Here is a 25802-nt window from a genome sequence, read left to right on the forward strand (position 1 = left end):
ATCCACCCAAATTAGTCATGTTACTGGGTTTTGAAGAGCAGTTCACTACACAGCAATAAACATGCCCAGTTCTGGCAGCTGAAATCTCTCAAAATGCTGCTCTTGGGACACCTGCTGCTTCAGGTGCTCAGAGCCCTCTCAGCAGCCCCCCAGGGAACAAGAAACATCGACTACTGGCTAAAAAGCATTTCCTGGGATTACAAGAGCAATGGGATTCATCAGCACAGCCTCTGAGTCCATGACAGGACTTCACCTACAGATCCCACCTTATCTATAGCACAGTCTGCCTTAAAGAATATTGTGAAGGTGACTGTGTTTCCTGGTCTGGACATCAGAAGTGTCCAAAGTGAGGCATTCCATACCAATTTATGGAGATTTTCTTGTGCACACATACTCTAATGCAGTTCTTAGTTACACCATCACAATCTGATTTCTCTCTGACACCTGCACACCACGGATCTGCTCTGTACATCAAAAAGAAAACAAATTTTGGCCAGATCCTCATCTTATCTACATAACCAGGCTGCCCAGGGAGCAATGCAAGGGCTGCAAGACACAGACAGACTGTGACAAAAGGATAAAACTCTCACAAAGAAGCAGATTGTTTCCGTGCCCTTGCCACAGGCTGTGTAACACTGCAAGTCATTAACCCAAACTTTTAGCTGCTGCTGGCTGTATTGCCCACACTGCAGGTGCATGGCTGGAAACCTCTAGCCTGAATTGCTGGCATCCATCTTTGTGCAGCTGGAAGCAGTGGGTGCTGCGCTTGCATGTATGAAGTGCTGGATCGTGTTAAATGTTCTGAAAACGCAGACGTTACGCTTTTCAGATGAAGTACCCTGAATTAGTCAAAACTGACCTTAATCCATCCATGTGTCACTGACCCATCTTCAGAATGAGTGTTTGGGGAGGATTAATGAAGGTGCTGAAGCACTGAGGCAGTGTAGTGGAAAGTGCTATAGAAAAAGCCATGAGGAAATTAATAATTCTGTCTTTTGAGGAACCTGCAGGTCCCTGCTCTGGTCCTGTACAGCATGCTACAGCCTTACCACCCTGTGGGCCATTTCTCCAGGATTTCTGGAGTACTCCTCTAAAGAAGGTCACAGCACGGCATGGCAGGTCCACAGCATGCCTAGTTGCAACCTCAATACATTTTTACCATCCAGAAAATGGGCACCTTGCTCTGCTTTGAAAACTGCACAGAGAAATATTGGAGCTGTATTTCCTATTGCTGTGAAATCCAGAAGTGGTCAGACATGTGGATAATGCACTGAATAATGTGCTCTGCCCAGGCTCATGTGCTGAAGCAGGCACTGCTGAGCCCCTCACTGACCATCCCACTGCACACAAAGTGATGCAGAAGGAAAAGAGTGTCTGAACATGCAATTAAAATCTTGTTCTGCTTCAAAAAAAGTGTATAGATGAGTTACAGTGACAGGAGTTCGGACATTTCTGCTTTTTGAATGCTCCCTTTAATAGATTTTTGGCTACCATATATGCACACTTAAACACAGCTTGTGTACAAATGCATAAACATGACACACACAGAGACAGCACCTGATGGATGGTTCTCCAGAAAGGTCATGTATATGTTATATACAACACTCAGTTTACATAGTATGACATTTATGTAACACTCATGAAGAGCTCTGACAGGGTGTTGTAGGGTGTTGTCAGTTGGCATTTGCTAAGAGAGAAAATAAATCTAATAATAAAAACAAAAAAAAAAAAGCATTTTGGAAGAAACAATACTGAACAAATCCTTTAAAAGGACAGAATTGTCTGCACAACAAAGGCCTGGCTGATTGATGCTAAAATAAGCAGTTATGCAACAAGTAAGAAATATGATCTCCAGGGAAGAAACCAGCAAGGTTTCTCTTTCATCTTCATTCACCAGTGCTTATTTTCACAAACCTGAAAGGAGAAATATAGGCAGCCTTTCGATGATGAGCATGCAAGTGGAATTAGCAGATGTTTTGAAGTGAAGGGCAGAGTCTCCCTGAGTTTTGTACGAGCTCTGCACAGTTAAATCTTATCACTTTACCCTGAGTCCTTCAAAATGCTTCAGAGCTGTCACTGTCATGTCAACCTCAGGGCTGATTTCCCACCTTGGAGGAGCATGTGCTGGAGTGATTAGGTGTGAATACCTGGATTTCAGGGGTGGACTGACTCACTTTAGAGCTACAAAAGTGTTGAAGCAACTTCAGGAGAATAAGCATATGAAGCAGTTCATCTTCAACACTGATTCAAAAAAGCTTCTCAGTAAGAGTTGAGACCAGTGAAAATCTCAGTACAGACAAGAGAGAGGAGGAAAGCCCAGTTGCCATGTTGACATTAAATTTGATTCCCATAGTACAGGAGAATCAGACGGATAGGATCAGTCTATGGGAGTGCCAGTAGTCCCCAAAGAGAGCAAAAATCCAATGTCATTTTGAAGATCTTTAGGATTATTCTGTTTCTGACATTAGCTAGTGAAAAAGCCACGAGGGAAGCTCAGCTCTCCTAGCCCATTCCTACTGCACCACCCAGCCAGCCCTGGTGCTGGGACCATCATGGAACAGGGAGCTGCTCCAGGGACAGAGAATTCCTAGAGATCCCTCAGAAACACCACACTACTTGAAAACAGCACAGGAGACATACAGCTGCTAATTTACTGCCTTGGATGCCCTTTTTTGAGGCCTCTGGTAGCCAGAAGTCATCAAAATAGCCTCATGGCTACTTTAATTCCTTTTGAGGACCAGGGCAGTGCACAGTCATTCCAGGAGGGAAACACAAAGATAGTAAGAATCTTGCCACATCCATATCTCAGCTGGGGTCATCCAATATCCCAGCTATAGTCAGGATATTTAGTTTTTATTAAAATATGTGTTAATTTGGAGAGTAGTAAGCAGATACAGCAGAAGGAAAATGAACAAGCTCTGTTCTAAATTACAATAATAATCATTAGTATCTTTGAGAATGAACTACGACAGATCAAGGGAGAGATGGCTGCTATGGTCATTATATAAACTAATCCCTTTTCTTTCTCATTCATTCTGCATAATTCTTTTCCTCTCTGAAGCTAAGGAAAAACACTATACTTACAGGAGAAAAAATTTGATTTGGCAGATCAGTGGATAGTGAGATTTTGTTTTCAGTCTCAATTAACCTTCAGTAGCTGGAAATTTGGTATCAAAATAAACTGTAATTTTTTTTTTAAAAAAAAAAAGTAGATATAGCATTTAAAATGTCCATCCTTTGACAGATAGCTCAGTAATTCTCTGTATTCTAGCAACAGCTGCTTTAATATCTTTCAAAGAAATGGCAGCCTCACACTGTCTGAAGGGATTACCTTTAAGGAATGCATCTGTAAGTGGCTTTGTACAAAGATGTGTTCTTGTGGGGTTTGCACTGCATTTTTTCTGCCAAATTTCAAGATTTCCTTTTTGTTGTTGTTGCTGTTGTTTCTCCTGTTTCCTGTAAGTTTGCTGCTATTGCCGAATGCATTTAATACATCTCACATTTCATGCATTCCCCAGACTGGAAGAGCTGGGGCTTTTAGAGGGCTCTTAAAAGTAGATTGGGGGAAATAAGGACCATCAGTAGTCAAGTGAACAGCTTCAGTGCCCTTCCTGGGACAGGAGAGCTGCTGTAGCTCCTCCTGCTTCTGAGCCATCCTTGGGCATCTCAGCAGACTCCCCTGCAACTCCCTTCCAGCTCCCTTTCCTTTGCTGCCTTTTCCCACTTTCCACGTGCGGTGTGGTGAAGGGATAACACAACTCCTTGGACCACACAGGGCTTCAGATGAAGACATTTGACTGCTACAGGCAAAACTCTGTGGTTCTGGGTGATGGATGGTGAAAATAGAAATAGATTTAGAATAATTCAGTTGGAAGGGACGTGCAAGGAACATGGAATTCAGCTGCCTCAATAGCTCTGCTCCCCCTCGTGCTATCCCACAGGCAGGACACACCATTGCGAGCCCTTGTCCTGCCCATTTCCCACCCCACAACACAGGGAAGATCAGCCGAGGTGTAAATGCCGTCCTGCTTTGTCCCTGGGCAGTCCAGCAGAGCTCTCCTCCTGCAGCTATCCTGGTTTGGGAGGGAGGTTCACAGTCCAGTGCCAGTGTGTGTCTTCGTACGTGCAGATCCCACCACAGAACATGCAATTATTCTCCCAATGAAAAAAAATAAAGGGAAATATTAATGATCCTAGTCACAACTCAATGCACCATTTGGGTGAATGGTACATATGCTAAACAATACATGCATCAGAACTGCATTAATCCACATTTTATATGGATTCCCTCTAGACATTCAGTTTATAACCAAGTTGGCTATTTCCCTGTATTTCTCTGGAGTTGGAGGGTGTGAAAAAGACATTTCCATTTCATTGACTAAGTTCCCAAGGGGAGAGTTTATGAAAGTGCAAGTGCATAATTTACTGCCTGACAGGATGAAGATGGTATCTGGTTTTTAAAAAATAGTGCACCCTGAAAAACAAAATTGCTAGAACAGACATTTGTTTTCCTTAAGTACCGTATTTTAGAAGCATTTAATTTAGCTTAGAAGCACCGTTAAAAATATATGCATTGTAAATTGCAGCTGTATAACACGATATTTATCAGATAATGTCACTGAATAGTCTCCTGTTGCAATATAAATGCCATGGCATTTATAGAAAATAAATGTTGAAGTAGCAAGCTTTCTTTTCAAAGTGGAAAACCATTATCTCATCCAAAAGTCATAAATAAAATTATGAAGGTTTGCTTACAGGGTTGGTTTTAACCATAGGGGGGCTGACATGGACACTCCATCAATGTTCCCATGCAGCAAACCAGCCTCAATGAGGGAAGCATGTGGAATGGGAAACAATGTCTCAGAAAGACCTGAGAGTAGCCAGAAGGACAAGTCAGCTGCTAATGCATTTAAGGAAAGAGATAAAGGGGGAAAGTCAGGGATTTCTTGATATACAGTTTAACATGATATTTATAATGAGATTCCTGCAGCACTATCTTGGCTTCATTAATTTATCTTTCTGTGGTTCTGCTCCTTAACCACTTTTTGAATTGTTCACATGTTGTATTGGTTGCTTCTTTCTCTCTCTGTTTGCTCTCTCTGCATTTTTCTTTGGACAAACCAAATCCACTGATCCTCTTCAACGATCATAGTCCTAGCAAATTACTGGTTATCTGCCTTTCCATGCTCACTTCTTTCTCACACACTTTGGTCTGCCCTGTTACATCACACAGTCAGAGCTGAGGCTGGGTGTGCTGAGCTGAGCCAAATCCCCCATTCTTCTCACCAAGTTCCTCCATCCATCCGTCATCCATCCATCATCCATCCATCATCCATCATCCATCCATTATCCATCCATCCATCATCCATCCATCCATCCATCCATCCATCCATCATCCATCCATCCATCCATCCATCCATCCATCATCCATCCATCCATCCATCCATCATCCATCCATCCATCATCCATCCATCCATCCATCATCCATCCATCATCCATCCATCCATCCATCCATCCATCATCCATCCATCCATCCATCCATCCATCCTCCATCCATCATCCATCCATCCATCATCCATCATCCATCATCCATCATCCATCATCCATCATCCATCCATCCATCCATCCATCATCCATCCATCATCCATCCATCATCCATCCATCCATCATCCATCCATCCATCCATCATCCATCCATCCATCCATCCATCCATCATCCATCCATCCATCCATCATCCATCCATCATCCATCCATCCATCCATCCATCCATCCATCCATCCATCCATCCATCCATCATCCATCCATCATCCATCCATCATCCATCCATCCATCCATCATCCATCCATCCATCCATCCATCCATCCATCATCCATCATCCATCCATCCATCCATCCATCCATCCATCCATCCATCATCCATCCATCATCCATCCATCATCCATCATCCATCCATCCATCCATCCATCCATCCATCCATCCATCCATCATCCATCCATCCATCCATCCATCCATCCATTCATCCATCATCCATCCATCCATGAATCCATCATCCATCCATCATCCATCCATCCATCCATCCATCCATCCATCCATCCACCCACCCATCCATCCATCCATCCATCATCCATCCATCCATCCATCCATCCATCCATCCATCCATCCATCATCCATCCATCATCCATCATCCATCCATCCATCCATCCATCCATCATCCATCCATCATCCATCCATCCATCCATCCATCCATCATCCATCCATCCATCCATCATCCATCCATCCATCCATCATCCATCCATCATCCACCCACCCACCCATCCATCCATCATCCATCCATCATCCATCCATCATCCATCCATCCATCCATCCATCATCCATCATCCATCCATTCATCCATCCATCCATCATCCATCCATCCATCATCCATCCATCCATCCATCCATCCATCCATCCATCTATCCATCATCCATCCATCCATCATCCATCCATCCATCCATCCATCCATCCATCCATCCATCATCCATCCATCATCCATCCATCCATCCATCCATCCATCCATCCATTCATCCATCATCCATCCATCCATGAATCCATCATCCATCCATCATCCATCCATCATCCATCCATCCATCCATCCATCCATCCATCCATCCATCCATCCATCCATCCCATTTCCCAGTCAGAGGAGCAGAGCACACCTGGCATGGCTCAACTGTCAAAAGCACTTTATGTGATGAATGATAACAAATGAATGACACCAAAAATATATGTCTGAGATAACTTATATATACAAGAAGTGCCTGAATGGATGGACAGGTGATTCACTGGCACATCATCCATGGAAGGGAGGCAGAACACATCAGCAGAACACACCACACCAGCACCCAGGTTTTTGGGCCACATTCAGGAGAAGGTATGTCAGTCTTGGTAGCTCCTTGGAGAGGGGGTCCTACACTGAGCATTTCCCATCTGTGGACACTGAGGACCTCTAGGCTATGCACCATATTAGTAAAATATCACAGCAACAAGAGCATGGAGACATGTTAGATCACCAATTCTGTCATCTCCTGAGATAGGATTACAGCCCTTCTGCAGAGGATGCTACTGATTTGAATTTACTGTTTCCCTTTGAATGTAGCCACTCTTCACTAGCCCTTCCAGGCAGCCCCACATCTGTCTGAGCTCCGTGGATGAGCTTTGGTGAGCTCCACAGATGACAGGGAACCATTGAAGCAACAATTCCTGCATAGTCCTGCTAGGATTTTAATACATTCTATATGCAGTGCATCCCCCCTTTATAATGGTTATAATGTTCAAATCAATCCTACCTGGCAGCAGAAGTTTAACATTAATGACTTTCTTATTATGGATGGCAAAACCTTTCAGAGCTAATGAGCAGAAACAAGATCACTTGGCTACTAGTGAGGGGATGGCTCTGGCATCATGGCCAACACTTGGAGCAGAGCTGTGCAGTGTTTGCTTTGGTACAGCCCAAAGAGTTGGTCTGGCAGGTTACACTGCCTCTGCCTTTGGAGCTGAGATCTGAGTTCAGAAAATGCTTTAAGGATCTTAGCTGCTTAAAATAAGGATATCAGGTAAAGGTTCCTCACCCAGCGGGCGGTCTCACACAGGAACAGACTCCCCAGGAAACGGTCACAGCACCAAGCCTGAAAGAGCTTGTCCAAATTCCCTTAGAACAACACCCTCAGGCACATGTTGGGATTTCTGAGGTTGTCCTGTGCAGGGCCAGGAGCTGGACTTGATGATCTGTGTGGGTCCTTTCCAATCCAGGGCATTCTCTGACTCTATGAGTGCCATCAGCAGGGAGGAGGCAGCTACCCCATCACCCAGGCCTCAACCCAGATGCACCAACCCTCCCTGCAACAGGAGCTGAGACTGGTCCCAGGTGAGGCTGTGCTGTCCCCAGCCAGGGACAGCTGCTGAGGTGTGAAGTGGGAGGGTTCTGTTTAATTTTATCTTGACAGCCAGGAGAAATCAGGACCTGACTAGTTACATATTTAATTTCCAAGCTGGTCCCGCAGGGCAGGAGGAGCGGATGAGCCAGGGAGGGTGAGCTCCTGCCCCCAGCGTGCCAGGCATCCTGCAGTGCCCTGGGGTGGTGGCATCTGCCCTGGCATACCTCAGGGAGCAGCAGCTGCAAGCCTGGCTGCTGGAGGAAAAATAAACAACTCCAGTGAGTCACAAAGGCAAGCTGCATATGACGGGGACAGGTACTTATGCAAATAAACTGTTAACACCCAGCCAGACAGAGCTGATAAGCCTCCTAGGCCAGCTGGAGGCTTCTTCAGCCTACTAGGGGGAGGAGGAGGAAAACAGCTCTAGGACAACAATAGAAAACTGAAAAGCAAGAGCAAGGCAGCTCTGGAAAGGTTGGGCAGGGATGCCTGGTTTGGGTGACAGTCTGCTGCACCCTGCCATGCCAGTGTATCCCTGGGCTGCTCTGCTTCCAGAAGCATCCTGCTGTGCCAGCGTGGGCTACTGTGTGCCATGGGACCCACTGCTGAGATCTCCTGGGGTGCTGGGTGCCTGCCAGGACACATTTCTCCACACACCCATGGCAGCAAGGTACTTCATCCTGCAGCAAGGTTTGAGATTTGTGAGGCTGTGGCACAGGGGGTGCACGGAGAGCTGCCTTCCCCACATTTGGAATACCCCTATAACTCTTCCCCCTGCCCTCTCAGCTGGCCAATGCCCTCAAAACCATGAACAAGAGGCAAACTATCCTTCTGCAGCACTGATGGGGATACCCCAGGATCCCCATATCTGGCCTGGCTGGGCTACTGATAATCAGATAGAGTGGTTTAAAATAATCAAGCCTAAGCAGCTGAAAACCAAACTGGAATAGGTAATGGGGTCAGAAAACAAACACTGCAGAGTCAGGGGCTGTGCAGGGCACCCCTCACGCACTCAGGGTGGGTTGAGCTGGGAGCTGGGCTGCTTCCTCAGGATGCTGCCCAAAACCCAGTCTCCCAAGCCCTGTAGTTGGGAGCACTTTTCTGGCAGTGGGAAAGCTGTGCAAAAGACCCCAAATGTTTCATAGGGGATCCTGAGAGCCAGGTGGCACCTTCTCCCCCAACTGCAGCCACCACCTAAAGCCTGAGTAAAAGAAGAAAGGATTTTGCTGCCCCAGAGCTCCTTTAGTTCCAGCCCCAGCAGTGCCAGCAGCTCAAGAGATGCAGGACAGCTCCCTGCTCCTGTAGCATCATCACTCATTCCTCGTTCACTGGTCCCCATCCCACGCTGGCTCTGCCAGCACCTCAACCTGCCTTGCCTGTGGGCAGGGGAGAGGGGACTGAAGTTCCAAGGAAAGGGGGAATTATTAAGTTTAGGGAATTTGTTTTGCCCGCTGCTCAGATTTCCAGCTCGTTTTAATGACGTAATGCTCCAATGGTGAGAAGCCAAAGTTTGCCCTTCCTGTGGTATTCCCTTAGGAAAAGCATATTACTGCAATGTAAAACTGAAAATTGAAACAGGCTGGTGCTTCACCAGAGAAAATGCCTCTCCCTTTTCCCTATTCAGTGAGGCGGGGATGAATGTTGTGAGGTTTGAAAGAAAAACTGGAAAAGCCTTTAATTAATCCCTGGAGGCTAAACCCTGCCAGATATGGGCAGGATTTCTCCTCTGCCTCCTTTTCAGAGCAAGAACATGAAGCTGCCTTCCTGCTGCAGCTCTTTCCGGGGGATTCTCAGGTCCAAGAGGAGGATCCAAAGCATTTTACAGAGCTTTTTTTATGGAGAGAATGGCTGCCAGGGAATCCTCATTGCTGTCCCAGGACAGGGAGGAGACAAGGAACCCCTGCTCAGACTTTTGGAAGCTTTTACCTGCTGGGAGGAAACTTTTTGAGTTCAAGGTCAGGTCTGTTTGTCTTCCCTACTGACAGACGTAAACTGTTATGCAATATTCAGGAAGTCACTTTTATCAGACTCAATTCAATTTCTAAGATTAAGAGCATGGAAAAACAAATACTAGTGCTGGATGGAAAGTGCTGGCACTAACCAGTCCAACACTGTTTGGACAAGGATTGCTAATAGGGTATCTCTCATTTCCACAAGTCAGTAGGAGCAGGTCACAAAATGTGCTGCTTTTTATAGGGGGCTGATGAGGAGGAAAATTAACCCTTGCTTAGAGGGCAGAAACCATAGCAAAGTTTTTTGGAGAACAGCTTCTGTGTTTGCTACTGCAGCATCTGGGAGCATCCCAGGATATAAATTCAAGGCTCAGCCCTTGGCAGAGGAAGAGGACTGCACTGTTAGCAGGACACCTTTGCCCTGGTGCATGGCAGGGGCGTGGCTGCAGGACAGGTAAAAGCTTTGCTCACAAGAAACCTGACTTGCAAGGGAACAGGCAAAATGAAGAGCATGTGCAGTTTTCACAGGGATCATCACTTGGCACAGCACAACGGCCTCGTTCAGAAAATGCACTGGGAGAAGGCACTGGAGAAAAGAAATCTCGACTTGCAGAGGGAAAATTGTACTAACTAAAACCCAAGCTGCTCCTATGATCCAGAAGTCCTGAAGTCCTTAAAGAAAAGCACTAGGAACTGAAATGGAGATGGATGGATCATTTGATCTTTGGAGGTCCATGCCAGGGATCACACCAGCCCCAGCCCAGAAGACATTCCTGCTTTCATGACACTTTTTCCAACCAAGGCCCCTGTAAAGTTTCAGTGATAATCACTATTAATCTATTGAGATTACTTCAGTGCTTTCTGTTGGTACAGGGAAAAAAAAAAAATTGAAATTTAGCTTCCAGCACTGTGAGCTCCCTTAATTCAGTACCTTGTATGTAGATATTATACTCAGAGAAAGTTAAAATGTAGAAATAATGAGCCCTGGAGTTTGATAAAAGCTAAGGGAGAACCTGAGGTTTGAAATAAAACCATTAGCAATAGCAGATTTGCAAGTTCAGCTGTGGGAAGGACCACAAAATCCAAGCACATGCTATCTATCTTCTTTTTATTGACTGCTTTGTGGGAAGCTGCATTTCTTGTTGGAGTTGGGAGCTACAGCTTGCACTCTGTGTTGATTTTGATTATAGAGTGGTGGTAATTAAACCTCTGGAGCATTAAGTTACCATTTTAACCAAATGCCTGCATTCTATCTTGATGGGAAATCGGGAGTGAGACTCAGATTTTCACAGTAAATAAAAACTGTTGGCTGTTTCGCAGATAATCCTTTTCCTCAGCTTATAAATCTGTATGTACAGTTTCTTCCAGCCTTTTGCAAAGGCACACACTCCTTGAATAACCTCAGAAGGAGCCCTGCCAGCTTCTGAACACTGTTCAGCTTGTAAAATAATAATTATAATCATAATGTGCCTCCTTAGTGACACTTTTAATCCAGAGACCAGTATCCTTATCTCTGTGTAAGCAAACAGAAGCATGCAGAATTTTGCTCCAGTGATATAAGTGGCCAAGGTCAAAGTCAGCACCCAGGTTCTGTCTATCAGAAATATCCACTGCCTGTCTCTGAGGTAACGCTCTTATCTGCAGACAGATAGGCAAGGTGCAAATCTGGTTAATTCTTCGACAGTTGTGTGCTGACAGGCACAGGTCTGCCTCACTGCACACCTGTAGCTTAGGAATTGGGCAAATACAGCCATTTCAGGTTGTTACTGTCACCCTGTACCGTCCTGTGCCTGCCTGAACAAGTGACTGAAACAGGTGAATGCCTTAAATCCGCTGTTTTATTGCAATTAGCAGCGATATTGCTGAAGTCAGACTGAAGGCTGTGAGGCTGCAGTGTGTGCTGGCTGCCTTCTGTGCAGGCAGGGGCATTAAGTGCTCTGGAGATCAGCGATTCTGATAATAAACAGTTGCTTGTGCAGAGGATTGGGCTCAGCCCTTTCAAAGGAAGCCGTTGCCACAGAGTCTTTCATCCTCTGCTTTCAGAGTGAAGTGCATCCTCCCTGCCCAGAGCAGCAGCAGGTTTACCACAAAGTGTGTGCAGGATTTGCTGTCTGCAGAGGCAGGTATTACTCACCCAGTGGCTCCCTATGCAAATGTGCTGCCCTCACTGGGATAGCAGAGCCAGGAGCTGGAATTCAGGCTGCTGGAGATGCCCATCTGTGCTGCCAAGAGGCCAGGGACAGCCACAGGGCTCCTTTGGGGCCGTGTTTCTCAGCAGACAGTGCTTCTGCAGATCTGTGTGTTCACTGGTCAAACTGGAGCCTTGGGAGCTGCATCTTTTGGTGGGGACCAGAGTCTGAGACTGCATCACTTCACCTTCCTCATCACTCCCACTTCGGCCATCTGTTGAGAGGAAATGTCTGTCAAAGAAGGTGGGGGAAGGTACAGAGACCCCTGCAAACCTCAGGAGAGCTCCTGGCTGCACAGCTGCCTCGGGGAGAGCTCTCAGGGGGAGATGCCTCAAGCACACAGAGCTGCTCCATCCTCAGCAAGGCCACATGAGCTCAGGTGTGATCCATGGCACCTGGCAGAGACCAGGAGCACTGCTCCTCCTCATCCCACCCCATCTGCACGAGCAACTTGGGATCTCCTTGTGCAAACCCAGCCAACCCCGAGCCAAGGTTGTGATGAAGGTTTCTCCAGATAGAAATGGTTGTTGCTGGTGTGGGTGGGAACTCAGACAGAGTAAGGCGGCTTCCAATTTCATGAGAGTCACAAATAAGTCACTTATTTTGGAGAAACCTTGAAAGAGTACAAATTATTATATTATTTGTATCTAATAAAGGTAATTAAAACTGAAATTGCTACTGATGCTACTGGATTCAGGATTTCACACTTTCTTCCCACTGTACCATACTGAAATATGATGCCCTCCAAATAAAACTGATAAATCCCCCAACCCATTTCCAACTGTTCTACATCCTGGTTTTATACACCAACACAAACAAACAAAAAAACCCCAAAAAAACAAACAAAAACCCCAAACAAACAAACCCCAAAATCCCCAAAAAGCAAAAAAACCCCCAAACCCCATTTTTTTCCCAAACCAAGCAAACTAAGGAAGGAAAATAGATCTACTTAACATTTCTAGATGTAAATATTTAAGGAAAGAGAAAGAAAAAGCTGATTATTTTCTCCATTTGACAGGACAAATATAAAAGTGTCTTCTTTGAAAAATTCATCTAAGCATTATTCTGTATTTTTACATTAAGGGAAATGTTGCCTGTTTGCATCTTTTCCCAGAAATAGTAAACTGCTCTGGTGGTTTGGAAAAACAGAAGTAAGAATCTATTTTTCAATTATTTTTCTTTTTTTCCACAGACCTCTGCCATTTTTTATTTGAGTGATGGCCAGAGTTATAAAGGATAAGCCACCATAAAACAAAATTTTCTCAGAGTACTTTTCTGCTACAAACTTTTGGAAATATCAAAAGAAACCAAGTTTGTGTGAAGCTGGTGTCCCATGAGGAAGAACCAGGCTGGGTACACCCATAGTCACCAATGTGGCCAAGTTACCAGAATCAGTAATGATATTTTAAAAAATCTATTAATCAAAAAATAAATTGGGGAAATACCCAAATAACTCAAAAAGACTGCAAGAGCTCTACAGAGCAGCCCAGTCAGTGCTTTCTACTCCTCAAACAGTCAGGAATAGGTTGTTTTCTGCCATCCTCCTTCTTTTCTCCATTTCCTTCTCACCCAAGTGATACCAGGCTGAATTTCTTGGAACTAGGTTTCAAATTTGCTCTTTTTATCATGTCTAAAACTTTATTTTTTAAAATAATCTCCTCTAATCCTCCCTCTTCTTACATCAGCTATTACAAACTTCAGTTTTAGCAGCTACCCTCAAGGCCACATCAATTCACTCCACAACCACACCAGTCTTTCAGTTGCATAATTTACGAGCTTCTTGCCTTCTGCTCTTTATTCCTGTTACCTTTGCACATCTCCTCTTACCTGGCTGAACCAAAAGCCTACCTACAGGTAGGTATGGCCTGCCCACAACCTTTACCTCACCAGGCTTTAAATCCTGCTCTCAGCTCCTTCCCAAAGCACAGACTCACATTCTGCCCAGCTATCGTTTAAGCCTGGGAAAACCTTCCCGATAAAATCTGAACAGCCACTCCTTTCTCCTCCTTCAAAACTATCCTTACAACTCATTTCTGCCAAAAACCCAGCCAAACTTAGCTTCAGCTGTGGCTGGGCAACACGAATCAGGATTTTCTTCCCTCCTTTCCTTGCTCCCTATCTCTGCTCTCAGCTAAGCATTAGCCAAACCAACTTATCCTACCAAAGAAAGGACATTGCCTTATATTTATATTTATATTTATATTTATATTTATATTTATATTTATATTTATATTTATATTTATATTTATATTTATATTTATATTTATACACACACACACATATTTTGTGTGTGTGCATGTGCTATAAATGCCCCTGGCTCCCAGTGCCTGCAGAACATAAGACACTTGGGGCAGGGATTGCCTTTTCCCTCCACTTTTGCAGAGCACCTCGGAGAGCCATGGCTCAATTCCTGTACATGCTCCCAGAATATAAACATGTACTGATAACTGAGCATTCCCTGGAGGAAAGGTGCATCAGAGCTGGGAGCCACCAGTGAACTGCAGCTGCCACTGGTGCAGAGCAGAGAGGGAAAGGAGATCAGACTGATCAGATAAGGGCCTGGAGTGTCAGGACCAGGGGGAATGGCTTCAAACTGACAAGAGATTGGTTATTACAAGAAATTCTTCTCTGTGAGGGAGGTGAGGCCCTGCACAGGTTGCCCAGAGAAGCTGTGGCTGCTCCATCCCTGGAAGTGTTCAAGGCCAGGCTGGATGGGGCTTGGAGCAACCTGGGATTTGAAGGTGTCCCTGCCCATGGCAGGGGGCTGGAACAGGATGGGCTTTAAGGTCCCTTCCAATCCAAACCATTCTATCACGATTCATTGATGATTGATTAATCAATGTTACAGTTAAAATATCCCTTATGTGGTAAAACACTTGAATTAATAAGAATTAAGCACAGAGTAACGAGATAGGAATCTCTCACATATCTTTGCAGTGACTCCAGGACATGATGAATCTGAATAATGCAGCTGATGTGTGAGGACACAACCAAAGTTACTGTGCCAAGGTCTGTCTATACTGCCCAAATGTCCCTTTTCCTGCTGTCATGATGTGCAACAAGCTGCAGGTCCTACAGAGCACAAGGCCAGGAATGTTCCCAGGAAAGCTGAAGCCATGGCCAAGTAAGAGGCTTGGAGTATGTGCCAGAGTGGATGTTGCTGTGATTCCAGGTAAAATATTGTGTATAAAACATTAGAAGTGGGGAGATGAGTGAATCACTTGGCTGGAGTGGATTGGGACCTACAAAAATCCTATTAGGTTGTCTTCAGTGTCCAGGTACCCTCAAAAAAGCTGTTTCTAAATTGTTAATATGAATTGCAGGATTTTTACAAGTACAAACCATGTAGTTTCTGTAGAAACTGCAGTTTCTGTAGTTTCTGTGTTCTTTGTAGATTCTTTGACAAGAGTGAAATACAAGAGCAGAGAGCACTGAAACTGGTGGTATCAGGTGTGGAAGGAAGTGACCACCAGCACACTCAGGAGCTCCTGGATTTCCCTGGTCCAGCCCATCACAAGGCTTAAACACAGTTAGAAGCATCCCAGATGCCCTGTACTTAAACCAAACTTTGTTTCCAACAAAAAACTCCCAGAGCTTTCAGCCTTAACTCCTAAGCCAAACCCATATTACAACAGCTAAAATGTCAGAGCTAATTAAGAAGAGGAAGCCATGCATAAAGCAGCCAAGATGTGCATCTGCCACCAAGGAGAAACCCCATTCCTGCAGCGTGTGCCAGGAGCAGGCATGCACACCAAGTCCTCCCAGCAGAGGCAGGGAGCTGGCTGGCAGCTTGGTCAGCCCTCAATGACATGCTGAAGTGCTGACTTCCCTTGTGGTTTCAAAAAAAAATAATAATAAAAAAAAAGCATTAAACCCATGATTTTAAGTGATGCCAAGGGGTATGTTTGAGGAACAGCCAGTACCAAATTCCAGCATGCCTGCTGGAGCACCATCAGGCTCTGGTGGGGTTGCACAGCAGATAACAGACCATGGTGTTTGGGCAATTAGTTTTAACCATCATTATATAATATTGATGTCATATTGACTACATATCTGTATGCTGGCACAGGGGCTGGAATTACATTGATTTATTAAGTTGATAGCGTGCACCAGTGCCAAGCTACCAGGTCATTGATCAGCTGCCTGGGCTGAACTTCAGCATGTAATTTCCAGCACAATGTGACTGATCAGCAATACCATAATTGGTTGCAAATGTCCTTCCTTCTATTTGTTTTGTTAAGTGGCTTTTTCATTAACACAGCAGAGCCAAGAAAATAAATATGACTTTACTATTGGACTGCAGGCAGAGAATAGCTGAGAAATGGATGCAGACTGGGACAGGACTGTGCAATATTGTCAAACCAGCACTCCTCACTCCTTTTTTCTAGTTACAAATTTTCTATTTTGCTGCATTTAGGGCCCTGATTGCTTCAGAAGAGATGGCCTTTGGCTAGAAGGGACTTGGCCAACACTATGTTCAGTAAAACACAAATTTATTGAATTCATGTCCCCAAATTCCCTAAGTCAATAGGTTTATTATTAGGCAAAGCCATGATGTCTCCACTTGGAATGTAGCCCTCAGATGTTGCTGCTAATAGAGGGAACCAAGTCCAGTCCCTGGGAATGGGCTCTTTGCTCCTTACAGCAACACCCAGGCATCTGAACCAGCCAAAAAACTCAGGCCTAGGCACTGAGGTGGTACCTCCCTCCTGAACACCAAATCCAAGGCTGAACCAAGCAGTGGGTCCCTTCTCCAGAGCCTGATCCCAGCACAGCCCTGCACATCTGCAGGGTCACACGAAATGGGCCTTGATCTTTGAGAGGGCAAAAAGTGCCAGATATGGTCTGGGCCTAAGTGAGTTGCAAAGTTCCTGAAAATATTGACTCAAGCATTAAATCTGTGAGCAAGTTCAATTATTTGAACAAGAGGAAGAGAGAAGTGAGCTGCTGTAGCACCAGCTATCCCATGAAATAGCTCTGGGTATCACCCACATTATTGCATGTCCTTTCCAATTTCCAACAGATATATAAATCATTGTTTTCTCTGTGTGTCACTCCACAGTACCTGCTTTTAAATGCTCTTCCCACCTCTTATTTTACCCTGTTCTATTAATGTCAGCCCATTTCTGGCTATGTTCTAAACATCCATGACTGTGTTGGGTCTGAACAGGAGTAGTGGTTATCCGGTGACTTCACAGCAATGAAACATTATTACAGACCTTTCACAGGAGTTACCACAAAGCATTAGAAGAGAAAAGGCAATAAAAAAAAATAAATGTCAAAAAGAATAAAGGTATTGAGTCAGGAGAGAACAAATCCAATTATTTTTCACTATTTTCAGCAGTTTTGGACTTCATACTTTGATACTTTTCATCCACTGGACTCTGCCAAATAGAGCCATTGTTTCTTTCCAGTTAGCTCCCTGAAAATATCTGGCAATGGTTTACTCCAGCGTGAATAAAACTAAAGACTAAGCTACTTAACCAACGTGTGTTCTTTTGAAGTAGTGGATTTAAATCTCCAGGATACCAGCATGTTGCAAACAGGCACACTTCATTAGTGATGCTGAAACATTTCCTCAGAAGAAATCAGTATAGAAGTGTTTGATAAGTATTGTTTTATTTTCAGTTCAATTCAGTTGCAGGTTTCAAAGGGCTCTGGAGGGCCAGACCTGCAGCTGCTGGAGCACCAGCACTGGGCATGATGCAGTTTGACTGAAGCAGTGGTGAACACGGCATCACTCCCTACCTGTTCAGGATATACAGGGCTGAGGACTCTGATTTTTGTCTACACTTTATAAAGAGCTCAGCATAGTCATTACTCAGCAAATAACTAAAATAAACAGGTTTGTAATTTGGTTTGTTCAGAGGGTTGTAAATTATTAGTTTTTACTATGCCCTGGTGCATGTACAACCCAGGGAAAGCACCCTTCATGTAATGGCCTGTCCTGCAACTTCTGTTCAGAGCATTTGCTCCTTGAGTGGGGTCACAGAAACCATCACCCTCATTAATGTCATGAAGCAGCAGGCACCCTCTCCCTGTGTTTAATTTTGGATGTGTTCTTCAGTGCCCTGGTGCCTGGACCTGCTGAGCTCCCCCACCTCCCATTCCAACCTGGCTCCTTCCCACATTGCTGACTACTTCTGTCCCATCAGAAAGCTCCTTCCAAAGCCTAAACCCCAATTCCACAGGAGCTCCACCTCCCCAAAATCCAGAGCAGTGCTCCCAGCAATGTGCACAGCAAACCAGAAGGCTGCTTACCGTGGAAAGGGCAACATAAATGCGCCCAAAATGATTGGAGGGGATGCATTAATTGAGCCTTGAGTTTTTTCACCCCTGCTCTTGGTAGAGAAGGAGGTTGGTTTGGTTTGCAGCTCTTCCAGAAGTTTTACATGAGAGGGAAACACTCACCAGCTCTCAATGATCTGTCAAGGGCAGTGTCTGCTTCTTGGCAGGAGCCTCTGATGAAACACCAGCGAGCATCTCTCCCACTCCCAGAACAGCACTGCTGCCAGTGACTAAGCAGTTTCTATAAATCAAGCTGCAGCAGAGTTCTGAAGCCTAATAATAATCTGAAAATGTACAATAATGATAATATGATGATTTTAATGGTAAGAAGGTCACAGATAAGTATAATAGGCATTCTGATGTTGAGACTTGTAGCTTGGTTTCGAATAATTTTAACAGTCTATTTGATGTCTGGTCTTAGAGCAGTAGAAACTGAAATTAAACAATGCAATTCAAACACAGCAAAGCTGTAATCTGATTTTATGTCCTACTTCTAGCTTTGCTGCTTCACCTTTTCCTCTGAGCCCTTCATCTCTCCCACGATGAAGTATTTGTCATTGCCTGTTTGGGGGTTGGAACCAGCTTGCCTGCTGGGATGCCAGCAGTGCTGCTGTTCTCCATTCTGCTCTATTTAGCAGCAGAGGCCACCACAGCAGGTGGATGTTCATGGCTTGGCTGTGAATGTCCTCCCCAGTGCCACAAACACCCAAGGCTTTGCATCCCAAATGCCTGACAGTGCCCCTGCAGCTGGCACTGGACGAGTGCTGCTCATTCCATTTACTGTAACTGTCTTATTAATACTTTGTTTATATTGGTACAACTTAATCCAACTAATTGCCATCGTGAACCAGCAGCACATTAAGACCCTGGGCTATAAAGGACTATTGTTCTGCACCAAACATAATCCTTCTTAAAATGTCCTGTGTTGGTGCCTGCCAGTTTTCCAGGATTCCATCTGTGTAACTGACACGGAAGGTTTTGCAGATCTTTGATGTTCCTGTGCTGCAGTGAATGGCTCCAAAGCACACACAGCTTTGCACCACCAGCCCTTTTGGGGCAGGAATGGTTTGTTCCACGTGTGTTCAGTACCAAGCAGTACCAGACACCATGGCTGGAAGTAATAGACATTCCCAGAGCAAGGTTAATGAAAACCTTACGAATGGCTGTCTTCATATGGTTTTATTAGCAGAAGCTATTTTCCTGGAATTTCCCCATGTAGTCTCCAGCGCAGTGTGGCTCAGGACAAGGCAAGCTCTCCTCAAAAAAGCTGAAGGTTCAGCTTTGGATGTTGTTTTGAGGAGGATGGGGACTGATGCTGAACACCTGCTGATCCAGCTCTGCCCAGTGCCATTCACGAGACCGTTCACCTGGTCTAGTGTAATTCTCCCTGACTAGTACCAGGGGGTTGAAGTTGGATGATCCTTCAGATCCCTGCCACCCAAACCATTCTGTGATTCTGTGATTAGCCAGAGTTGTTCCTGATGGCACAAACAAAGCAGGACTTTGGTGATGCACAAGCTTTGCAATGGCCTGCTGTGCAGAACAAAAGAAAGAAACTCTCTGGATGCATAAAACCATCCCACAGCAGCAGTTTATCCATCAGCTTAGGGAAGGATTCCTGTATCAACACCAGCCCTTTGCCCAACAGTCATCCTTCACTGCCTGCATGCACAATGCATTCCAAAGCTGCTCCATCATTAGGGAATAAAGAACTTAATCCATAATGTGCCATCACCATATTACCTTGCAAAACAACATCATGCTTATCAAGTATCCAAATAGTCCAGCCACTACATCACACTCTCGTCACATAGTCAAAGACCCAAAAACCAAACTGGAAAATAATCCAGCTGTATGTCACATCAATGTGCTGGTTAACTATTACCATGCTTAATTTGTGTGTGGGGAAACTGAGGCATGGAGGGAGAGCAATGCGTTTGGGATCCTGCAGCCTCATCAGGCCAGGGGGAAGAGCCTTGCTGCTCCATCCCATGTGTGCCCACACAGCTCCTGGGGAGCACTCCACGTCTGCCCTGGTTCCAGGGCCTGGCTCTGACTCCTCTGCAGCCAATTCCTGACGGAGACCAAGGGTAGGTGTGAGAATTAATCAAACCTTCCACCTCCTGTTAATCCCCTGCTCTGCCAGCAAGTACACCACCAGTATTTAAGCTACTAAAACCCAGCCTAATTTTCTGAGTTCCTGGATGTCTGCATTGAGTCCAGAGACATCAGAACTGCTGAAAATCAGGGCATTGCTCTAGAATTAGTATTTATGTCTCTTTATATAATCTAAAATAAAGAGAATAGCACCACAATATCCTACCTGAGCTGAAGCTCAGATGAAGGTGGTGTTACAGTCAAGGCACCGCAGTGGGTTATAGGAGATCCTGCAGAAATCACTTAATTTCCGTGTGCCCTATTTCCACATCTGTGAAATGGGGATAACAAGACATCATGTTGTGAGGTGCTGAGCCACGAAGAGTTATTATGGGAGTTGCAGAAGTTGCTATAAATACCTGAAGAACGAGGGCATTCGGTGTTACACTAATAGAATACAAAGTCTATAAAAGCCTTTGCATTTTAGAGATGAAGGTTTGAGATAACTACAGGAAGCTAAAAAAAATCCTCCCAGAGCTTCATCCACAGGCACTGATGTTCCCCTGCAGAGCAGGGTGCTGGGAAGGCAGAGTTTATTCTTTACAGGGATGGGGATCTAAGAGCCTTCAAGCTGGTGACTGCTTGAACTTCACTTCCACAAGGAGAAGGTTGTAGTTTCAAAAGTGAGCAGCAGGGCTTTGGAGCTCACTTTCAAATTCAAATTAGGGCAGATTTGGGGACCACAGACATTTTACCACTGTTGGGCTGGTCTCTTGGCTTTCTCGTGAAGTCAGGTTATGTCAAGTTGTCTTCACTTCACCCAAATGATACAAAAACACTTTAGAAGAAATCCATCTCAGGTTTCCCACGGCAGTTCCAGCCCTTTCCTAAATCAAAAAGGTTCAGTTCCTGCATAGCTGTGACCTGCTCCTCGGACTTACAGAGACTCTCCTGCCAGACCCAGCAGACAGACAAAACAAATGGGTGAATTCTAAGGAGTGGGGAGGAGAAAGACCTGCCCCAGCACAGGTGGTGCAGCAAGGCTTGTCTGGAATCACAAACCTCCCTTTAGGTTATGGAGGCTGTTTCTGTGGGCAGCCACAGCTGGCAAGTCTGTGCAGAGCTGGGAGGCCGAGTCAGCAGGCTCAGACAGGGGCACAGCTCCACCTGCATGTACCTCCACTCCAAGGGGGTGTTCAGAAGCCTCTCCATTTTAGAAGCCCCCAGGATTTCCCCTAAGGGGCTGCAGTAAGTTGGCTTTCCTTAGTAACCCTCCCCAGACCTTTGGAAGGAGCCCGTGGATGCCTCTGCACTTACTGCAAGTGAAAAATATCTCCAGAGGAATCTCAAGACTCCTGCAGAACTGGGGATCAGAGGGGTTTGGAAAGGCTAATCCCATTCCTCCTCCACGACAGTCAGCCTTGTGCAGGTTAATTTAGCAAAAAGGCAGCAAAAGAGCTTCTCATTGAGGGTTTTTCCCCATGCTGTGCTGGTGGCTGTGATGAGAGGCAAAGAAGAAAAAACAGGGGAAAACTGTCAATAATCCCATCTCACCACTATTACTATCATCCCTCCTGTATATTATTTTGGCAGCAACTGGGAGGTGCCTCAGGCAGAAAAATACCGTGAAAAGTATTTGCTACCCCCGACCTTGTCAAACAATATTTGTTCCTGGTGAGATGTTTCATTTCTCCAATTCAGCTGTTTTCCCAACAAATGGATCTACACCTTTCACTAGTTGCTTCTGCAGGTTAAAAATTGACTGAACACACTGATTTCATGAGCCCTCTAGAGCTCCAGCAGCTCCATCAAAGCTGCACTCAAATGTATTTATTGAGCACTATATGTGAGAGAGATTACAATGAATTTTAACTCTCTCCCTGTTAATTGCAGGGTCTACCTGACCATCCTGCATGTGCCAGTCAGTGGGGAAGGAGAAATTAATTAACTCCTAAGCAGCCATGGTTAAAATGTGCTGGGCAAGGTCAATTTGAAGTGCTACTCTGTCAGAGTAGCTCCCATTCATGTGGGAAATGTTCAGTAGAAGGGTGTGAGGACTCAGATCAATGAGTGCTGGAGCCACTGGAAAAATATGTGAAAGATTCCTGTTTAATTCCTCTGGGTTTAATTCTTACTAATTTGAATATATTACTACATAAAGAATAATTTAACTGTAATATTATTTAATTAATCATGATAGAGGTTTAGGCTAGAAAGGGCCTTAAAGCCCATCTAATTCCAACCCCTCTGCCACACTTATTTCTAGACCTGGTTGCTCCTACATGGCCTTGAACACTTCCAGAGATGGGGTAGCAAAAGTTTCTCTGCACCTTACCAACCTCACAGGGAAGAATTTCTTCCTAATATCTGATCTGGTGGTCAATTAATGTTCATTTGGGTGAAGAGGTGAACTCAAAACTGATAATGTATGCTGTTAGATCTGCTGGAAGAAATCCTGTACGCTCATAAATCAGCAACAAACAAGAAGAGCCCCAAGTCCTGTGTGGGTAAATATAACTGTATATCCAGAGCCACAGCCTAGGAAAAGATCAAGTTTTGAGCCATTCCCCCTAAGTAGTAGTCTAACATATTTGGGGGGAGAAAATATTCCTGGGGAAAAGGCTTCTGTGCACACAGCCACCAGCACATCTCCTGGATCCTCTTCTGCAGCCTCTGAGAGAGGGTGAGACTGAGCCTGCTGGAAACAGGAGCCAGCTGGACCCCAGCTTGGTACAGTCTGAGACCTTTCACACTTGACAGAAGGCAATCTCAATCACATGCCTATAGTTAGGGAAGAACCAGCTTTTAGAGATTTTGACTGCAGAGTTCAGTTACAGCAGAAAAAACTGACCTCAAAAGAGTCCCAGCCTCTCTCCTGCACTTGGGAAGAATTCAAGGCAGGGAGGATGCAAGGTGCAGCGTCACATCCATGGATAGACTAAATGAAGAATTTGTATCTAAAAGCCTCCAGACTGTGGGGGAGTTCAGGTCCAAATCTGTGCTTTCCAACTTCACACTTCTCCCTTGTTGTGGTATCTTGTTTCACTTGGCTCTCTGGCCGTGTTTTTCAAGAAGCAGCCGTGGAAACCTATTGGTTTCAGTTCTATCTAATATTCTGGGAAACGGTTCAGAAGGCTGGAATTTGACCAAGACTCATGTCTAAGCTCCACTGGACCCTTCAAGAACCACTGTTAGCATTCTAATAATAAAATTTCACATGTCAGAGCCATGGGTCCAAATCTTTCCCTTAAAGAGCTGCTTATCAATGAGGCACTGCGCAGTGTGACACTCTTTGTGGCACCTTTCCCCTAAAGAGGCATCCATTTCCACCCATTTACAGAAACTGACAGTTTATTGTTACAAACACAAAGCAGAATCAGTCACATCTGTGGCTGCAGTTCCAGTGTTCTGGAAATGCTGCTCAAAACCTGTGTGGGGCTCAAGGTGACTTTGAGGCCACTACAGCTTATCCTGGCCCCATGTCCAGCCCAGCCCTTCCTCATGCACCTTAAGCAAATCCACCACCACTATCCTAAATCCTAAAGCAGTTTATTTAAATGCATTTTTAAACTTCCAGCACATGCATGTTTCCTGTTATTTCATCAAAGACTTGGATTTCTTTTTGGTGACATAATTTGTCAACACATGCAGTTTGTAACACAAAAAAGGTTGATCAAAGAATAGCAGGTAAGTCTTATTTACTGACTGATAACGAGCTAAATTGCTGCTATAGCTTTGTCTTACCAAGCTCCACATTTAGTGCTTCTATTAGCATTTCAGCTGCAACACACTCTTCAACTTCAGATAGACAATTTAATAATCAGAAAAGAGGTTTGCCACCTCCCCAGAGCTCAGTGCCAATGTTAGGATGCAGAAGACTGCAACTCACAGCTCATGATGAATCCAGACAAAATCCTGAGTGTGTCCCAGGTGAAGAAAGATGGGAGCAACACTCATCTGACTGACCACAAGACAACAGTGCAGGCCTGCAGTGCTCACAGAGAAAGCCTCTATTTGGGAGGGGAGCAAAGGCAGCAGAAATGGTTGAAAGTATAAAAGCAAGCCTTGGGCAGCAGTAACTGTCAGAAATTAGATTCAGCTTCAATTTGGGATAAACCCTCAGTTATTTGGATTGATCAGTTCAATTATCCAGCAGAATAAAATACATCATTTTCATATCATTTGGCCTTGTTTATGAAAATGTCAGACATTCAGACTGTTTCATAGATGTTACTGACTCTGCCTCCCTTCCCAGTAATACCAACATCCCTGGGGTTCAGTTTTGGATGGGATGTCAGGGGGTCAGGCAACATCTTCCCAACTGAGAACCTAGACACACAGTACCTGTGCTTTTAACCATTCACCTATAAATATAATTTTTATCTTTCTTTAAGATAAAAAAATATTTTATAAATATATTATATTATTATATAAATATATATAATCTTTATATATTATAATCGATATTATTTATAAATATAATTTTTATTTTTAAAACCTATAAATATAATTTTTATCTTTCTTTAAATTCATAATACTTCAGGAGTACAGGGCTCTGGGAACATGTGGTGGTCCTGTGTCACCTGGAGTCTGTGGGTACATCTGAACACTCCACATCCCTTTGAACTTCCCATTGCCCTCCTGCACTCAAAAAAGGGCATGCCATACCCCACACTGCAGTAGTAAACCTAATCCACCTACACCCAAAAATAAAACTTTACCAGCTAGAAGGTGGCTCTGGACAACATCATCTCCTCAGCACAAGCTCTGTAGTCCTGGGGAAGAGTTTTACTGGGTTCTTCAGCCTCTGCCAAGAGCCATTTTACTGAACTTAACTTTAAACAAAGAGATTTAAGGTTTAAAAGTGAGTTTAGGGATTGAAGGCAGGAGCCCAGCCTGGTAACACACCCAGCAAAGCCCTCAGTACCATCAAGGGGAGCAGAGCAGACCCAGAGTCACAGCCAGGCTCAGCCAAGAGCTGACATCAGGCAAGTTTGTGGAGATGGGGCAGCTCACAGGACATGCCACGGATCAGGGTGAGATTCAGTGAAGGTAGTCCAGGTCAGACACCATCCAGCAATTCCCACCAAGTCCATGATGGCAGAAGGTCCACAGACCTGGGGCAGAGTTTGGGGATGTGCAGCCAGCACAGTCTGTGGCTGAGCTGGAGCCCAGCACCTCCCTGACACAGCTCAGGGACAGATGGAGGTGCTGGGCACAGGGTGAGGGGTGTCCCCAGCTGAGAGGCCCCAGCTTCTCCAGGTCATTAATGTCTGTTAGTGCCCACATCTGAGCCTGTGAGAACATTCACTTTCCTCAGAAGTGAATATGTAACAATATCTGTACCTGGAATGTGACAATACC

General features: G+C 44.8%; 1 long non-coding RNA gene across 1 annotated transcript; it reads right to left on the reverse strand.

The window, feature by feature from the left end:
• Nucleotides 1-1449: 1449 nt before the first annotated feature.
• On the reverse strand, nucleotides 1450-22641 carry LOC111935609 (uncharacterized). Its single transcript, XR_015276641.1, has 4 exons — nucleotides 20665-22641; nucleotides 18465-18625; nucleotides 11999-12267; nucleotides 1450-4155 (listed from the first exon to the last, which is right to left on the reverse strand). It is a non-coding gene; the product is annotated as an uncharacterized LOC111935609 (long non-coding RNA).
• Nucleotides 22642-25802: the final 3161 nt, after the last annotated feature.

This window comes from Cyanistes caeruleus, chromosome 15, assembly GCF_971803275.1.
Source record: "Cyanistes caeruleus chromosome 15, bCyaCae1.hap1.1, whole genome shotgun sequence".
Taxonomy (NCBI): Eukaryota; Metazoa; Chordata; class Aves; order Passeriformes; family Paridae; genus Cyanistes; species Cyanistes caeruleus.